Here is a 5,891-nt window from a genome sequence, read left to right as displayed (position 1 = left end):
GCCGCGCGCAGGACGGGCGCGCCCGGCTCGCCACCGTGCAAGAGGCGCCCGCAGGGTCGGGCCAGCCACGCGCGCCGCCGGCCGCCGGGGGAGAGCATTTTAGGAAAAAGGAGCAAATATCAAACCACAAAAACTTTACAGCTGCCAAGCGCGCGAGCGATCGAGGGACCAAAGCTGCCCATCTGGGCAACGCGAGAGCCGGAGGAGACGCGGGTCTGGGGCGCCCCCGAGCAGCGCCGCGTCCGGGCAAGGATCGGGGCGCCTCGGGGATGGCCCCCGCCGGCCCGCGCTTACCTTGGCGGCTGCATGAGCCCCTGCGGCCCGCGGGGGGATGGCGCTGGCGGGGCTGCGGCGAAGTGGGGGTGCCGGGCGCCGCTCTTGAGTCCCGGGACGAGGTGGCGGGGCTCGGCGGGCGCGGGTCCGGGCTGCCCAGGCCGGCTCAGCAGCGGCCCGGGGCGCGCCGCCAGCTCCCGGGCTGCATGCCCGCGAGCGCCCGGAGGAGCGGGCCCCGGAGCGAACGGCCGGTGCTTGCCTAGCCCAGAGGCTCGGGCGGCGCAGCCCGCGCTCGGGAGGCAACTGCGGAGTGGAGCGGCGCCGCCAGCCCCCGCCTCGCCCGGCCCCCGCCCGCCGGGGCGCGCGCGGCGTCGCGAGGCTCGTTTGCGCGCGGAGGGGAGGGGGCGGGCCCGGCGCCCCGGGCGCGGGCGGGGGGCGAGCGCACGGGCGGGGCGCACTGGGGGGGCCGGGGGAGGGGGTGGTGCACGGGCGGGGCGCACTGGGGGGGCCGGAGGAGGGGGTGGTGCTGCGGGCTGGGGTGGCCCCGCCCCGCCCCGCCCCGTGGCGGCCGCACCCTCCCGCATCAGCCCCTGCCGCGATTGCGGGGTGCGCGCCCAGGGAAGTCGAGACCTGGTGTCGCGCGCGGCTGCAGGAGAGGGCGAGGTGCACGTGCAGCGACCCCCGAGGCGCCTCCAACTTTCTTAATCTCCGGCTGGGGTGCCACCTCGCTTCCACCGTGGTCGAGGGGGAGTTTGGAGGTTTCTGGAGTAAAGCGTGACCTCCGGGGACGAGCCATTGCGGTCTGGGGGACGCACCTTTGTTCTACGGAGATGCTTTTTTTTTTTTTTTTTTTTAATTTAAGAAGCTTCTTCAGGGCCTCCCTGGTGGCGCAGGCGGTTGAGCGCCGCACTGTGAATCTGCCCGCAGCCTCTGCAGCGCGGGTTCGATCCCGGCCGCCGGCTGGGGAGATACCCACATGGCGCGCAGACCTCTCCTGTCTCGCCTGCTGCTCCCCTCAGCAGGGCCTTCAGTCCAGCTGCCTGTTCTGCTCCCCACTCTGTCTCTGGTGAATCCTTTCACCCCCCAGCACCTCTGGCCTGTACCCGGTTCTTGTATAAATAGAGAAATCTTAAAAAAAAATTGTTTGTATTAAAGGCGTAATACACAGATGCATTCTCAAGTTCGATTTTGTATAACTCAGGCACATTCGGACCAAAAAGGGAGACCGGACCATACCCCGCCCCCCGCATCGCAGCCCCCCCCCACCCCCCCCCCACCCCCCATGATTTGCGCCGAGATTTGCGCCGTCCTTGCTCTGCGCTTTTGCATGCGCGCGCCCAGGTTGCAAGCGCTTTCTCCCCGGCTCTGCAAAAGAATGTTTGGCGCTGCAGTTCCTGCGCGCACCGGCAAGAGCTCAGCCGCTTGGGCAGCTGCAAACCCCCTGCGGCTCCCAAGTCCAGGGAAAGACCCTCGCGGTGAAATAGCAGAGTCACCAACCGCCGGGTGCACATCTAAACCCCAGCTGTGAGTGTGTGTGTGTGGGGGGGGGCGGGGATGCGAGAGGGGATGCAGTCAGCTTGTACACACAGCTCACACCCAAATTAGCCTTGTACGGTTCGAGGGATTTGCCGGTGCTTTTTTAAAAGCCAGGGTTGTGACTTCCTCGTTCTCAGAGGAAACAAACTGCCTTGGATTTGGACATGGGAACTCTTTGGATTTGCAAAATGCAAAGGTATCCTCCACGTTAAAACACGCGGTCTTGAGGGATGTGGTTTTAACTCAATATTCTGAGTTTTCTTGGCCGAGTGTACTGAGATAATCTATAGCTGGGATATAAATAAAATCCATGTGATCGAGCAGGAAGGAATTAGGTATTGGGATTGCTCGTTTCTGTAATTAGCTCTGACCTTGAGCAAGACATTGAGCTCTTCTGGGCTTCAGTTTCTGCATCTACAGAGAGAAGCTGCCCTGCCTGCTGGGGAGTGTGTGAGTGGCAGCCCTAATATTCAGGGAGTGACAGATTTCCTTCCTGTCCCTTTCATAGCTCAGCTATGAACAGTGGCGCTCCTTAGGGACTAGCTCTCCCACCACCCGGAGCGCCTCCTTCCTGACAGTGATCTCACTTTGTAATCATGCATTCCTTGGGGAGACCTGAGGGTGGGCTTCTCCCAGCAGATGAAGTGCCTTGAGGGCAGGAACCAGCACCTCCTGGGGTCACATCCCAGCTCCAGCTCTTTATACAGTAACAGCCCGGCTACAAGAATTCTCTGGATGGCTATCACCCAGATAACAGATTTCTTACTGAGCTTCCAAATTACTTGGCATTTTCAAAAGATCTATAAGTGGAAACATCTCATTTTAAAATGAAGCCTTTGGAAAGTACCCAGCAGGGTTTTCCCATCTTGGGGGATAAACAGTCCACTGTTTAGATGAGGCCAGACAATTCTTAGCCGAGCCACAGGCTGTGGAGGCCGCCAGCAGCTATTTACCTTGATGAGGAAGGCTCCCAGGGAGAAGACAATGAGAATTAATGCTGCTCATTAAGTATTGGATTAAGCTGGACGCATGCTCGGTCTTCCGCAGCACATGTGAGCACCGGGTAGAATGAGGCTGTGGGGTGCATTTAAGGTGCAAATTAACAAATGTACATGCTTTCGCCAACCATCTAGAAACATTCCTGATCGAAAGCTCCGGGGAATGCTTGTCTTTCTTTACTGCAAAGGGTCTGAATTCCTAAAAAAATATGAACAGGAAATAGGCTAACCTGGGTTCACGAGTTTAAAAAAAAAAAAGGCAGCTGTTAAGAAACAGGGTGTGCAAGTCACACAGCAGGAGACGGGTCTCTGGATTCGCTTCTCTCCTGTCCAGTGCGGAGTTGCCAAGGAAGAGGTTAAGTTCTGACTTCACATTTGTGCAGAAAAACAGCAGCAGAGTTGGGGTTTCCCGCTCTCCGCAGCCCCTCTTCTCTCATGCGGAGGGATGAGAGCCCACGAGCAACCGTCCAGGTCCCTAGAGGAAACCTTAGTTGACCCGTCCACTAAGAGCTTTAGTGTGACAAGAAGGGTGCAATGTTGGGGGTCTTCATGGGGCCCAGCAGTGCAAGGAGGGGCGCTTGGGTGGCCACAGGTGCCTCTGGGCAGAGCCATGTTGTGCTGTGGCTGTCAGTTTTGAAAGAGAGCTGGCGCCTGCAGGGGAGAGGCTCGGCACGGAGTGGGGTTCCAGGGAAACTGATCGAGGATTGCTCTTAGATGACCACACCATGAAATAAATTGGCCCCTTCACCCAGGGCTAGCACCTGATGGGGGCTGCCCCTTGGGATCGAGTGCCACCCCATTACATCTGTCTGGGTAAATTGACTCCAAAGAAAAGGATCACTTACAGGAGAAGAGGGAAGGAGTCCTGCTAGCCAGGAGGCAGGGGCTGCCTGTCCCTCCTGGGCTTTGCTGGACGCAGAGGGGAATGGGTGCTGGGGACTGATTGCTTTGCATTGACCAGAAGATGAAGTGCAGGCGGGGCGCCTCCCAGAGGTGTTGTCAGCTCCCATCAACCCCACACATGTCCTGTCAAGCAGTTACTGTTGGCTGATGTCGCACTGGATGCAGCCACAGGCCTTGCACTTGAGGAGCACAGTCTGTCCCCCAAGATGCTTGCTGTCCAGTGGAAGAAAGCAAAGCAAGGCAGCCTCTGTGTCTCGGGTGGACGTGGGTGTCCTAGCAGCTCCAGTTTCATTATTATTCATTATTCCCTCCTTCTCCCCCCAATATAATTCTGGTGAAACACGGTGCTTGTGCCTATGCAGCTTTGAGGTTCCCTTCCAACCAGGCTGGGCTCAGAAATCCCTAGAGATATTTTGGAGCTGACACTACAAGACAGAGGGGAGCAAGAGACTGAGGAAAGTGAAATTACAGTGTCATGAGATTTAGAACCCCCGTGGCTTTATCGCTGGTTGGAAGGCCTGGCGAGGTCTTTCCGGAAGAGGTGTCACTTGAGATGCTTCCTGTTAGATGGACCTGATTTGAGTGTGTGGATGGTGGCAAAGGAGGGAGACAACTCCAGGCCAGGGAGTCACATGAATAAGGCACAGAGATGGCAGCAGGTTCAACAGGGAATGACTAAGTCCCGTTGGGACTGGTGTGCAGAGAAGAGGTAAGTGACCGAGCAGGGAGGGTGCAGGCCACACAGTCACCTCATGAGCCACGGGGCGCCACGGATGGTCATTGGTAGTGGACTTTGGAAGTGAAGCTGCACTTTAGGTAGGTTAATGGAGGGTGGTTTGTAGAGACAGGAGATGAGACTAGTGAGAAAATTCTGTTTCCCTTGCACGATGTTACTGGGAGCACGTGCAGGGCGCTGGCAAGCACAGGGCAGATGCAAGGCCAAGTGCTTTGCAGACAAGGGAGATGGAGGAGTAGCAAAGCATTGTGGGTAAGCGTGTGCCTCAGAGACTAAGGCCCCAGGAAACCTGGAAGGGGAGAGGGTGGGTGATGGCCGTCCAAAGGGAACCCCCAAATCATACTGGGGAAATTACCTGGTTTTCCACGTAGATTGTGTAGACACGTGGTTAAGCTAGAAACCCAGTGTCTCTGCTCATCACGAGAAAAGGTTAATTCATTGTTTCTCTTTAGCCTTTTCCCACAGACCAGCCATGCGTTGTGTGATGGAAAGGGCCATAGTCAAGGGTGCTTGGGGTTCCATAAGCAAACTATCAGCCTTGGAATAGAAAGCGGATCACACAGCTCTGCATTGTTGTTTCGTGAACTCGGACAATAGAGTAAGGTGACGAGAAAGCAGACTTTCTGGAGGCTTTGGCTGCGCTTTGCTGGCTAGTGCAGCCGTGATTATAGCTGGGGGTTTGGGCAGCCACAGCTGCGAGGAACAGCTGGCCCGTGGTCTGCAAGCACGTCCACCCGCCCACAACAGTGCCCACAGAGGCCTGTTGGGGCAGTCGGGAATCTCTGAGGCCAGCTGGCATCTGCTCTCCCTCGCGGTGACTTGGCCGGGAAGGCACTGCTGACTTCTTCATCTCCAGGCGGATCTACTTGCTATCCTTTCCTGAGCGCCAGCCTACTTGGCCGGGAAGGCACTGCTGACTTCTTCATCTCCAGGCGGATCTACTTGCTATCCTTTCCTGAGCGCCAGCCTTGCTAGAGCATTCTATCAATGTGGATACTTCCTCGGTTTTCATAAACCTCCTTGAGGTGGGTGCAAGCAGCCCATTTTGTAAGAACTGAAGTTCAAGGATGAGCATATGGCAGAGTTAGGGCTGGAATCATAGCATCTGAGTCCTAGGGCATTTCCCACCATCCTTTTCCCACCTCCCTGCTAGGTTTGAGCCAGAAACACCTACACCTTTAGGTTGGTCTCCAAATTTGGACCCTTTGGGAAGGAGTTCATTGCCTGATTTAAATAGATTGTCATTGACCCACGGAGGTTTTCACCAGCTCTCTGACTAGCCCTCCAACATGTTTGAAAAGCAAAAGGACTCATTAACTTTAGAAAGCAGATCCTGTGACCCTTAGGGACAATGGTCTCTCTGGGATAAACCCAATTTGATTAAAAAAAAACAAACAAAACTATTCCTTTTCTAGAAGAATTAATATTAGGTTGCATGATTTTTG

This window comes from Talpa europaea (genome assembly GCF_964194135.1).
Source record: "Talpa europaea genome assembly, chromosome: 14".
NCBI classification, from domain to species: domain Eukaryota; kingdom Metazoa; phylum Chordata; class Mammalia; order Eulipotyphla; family Talpidae; genus Talpa; species Talpa europaea.
Note: the sequence above shows the minus strand (reverse complement) of the source record.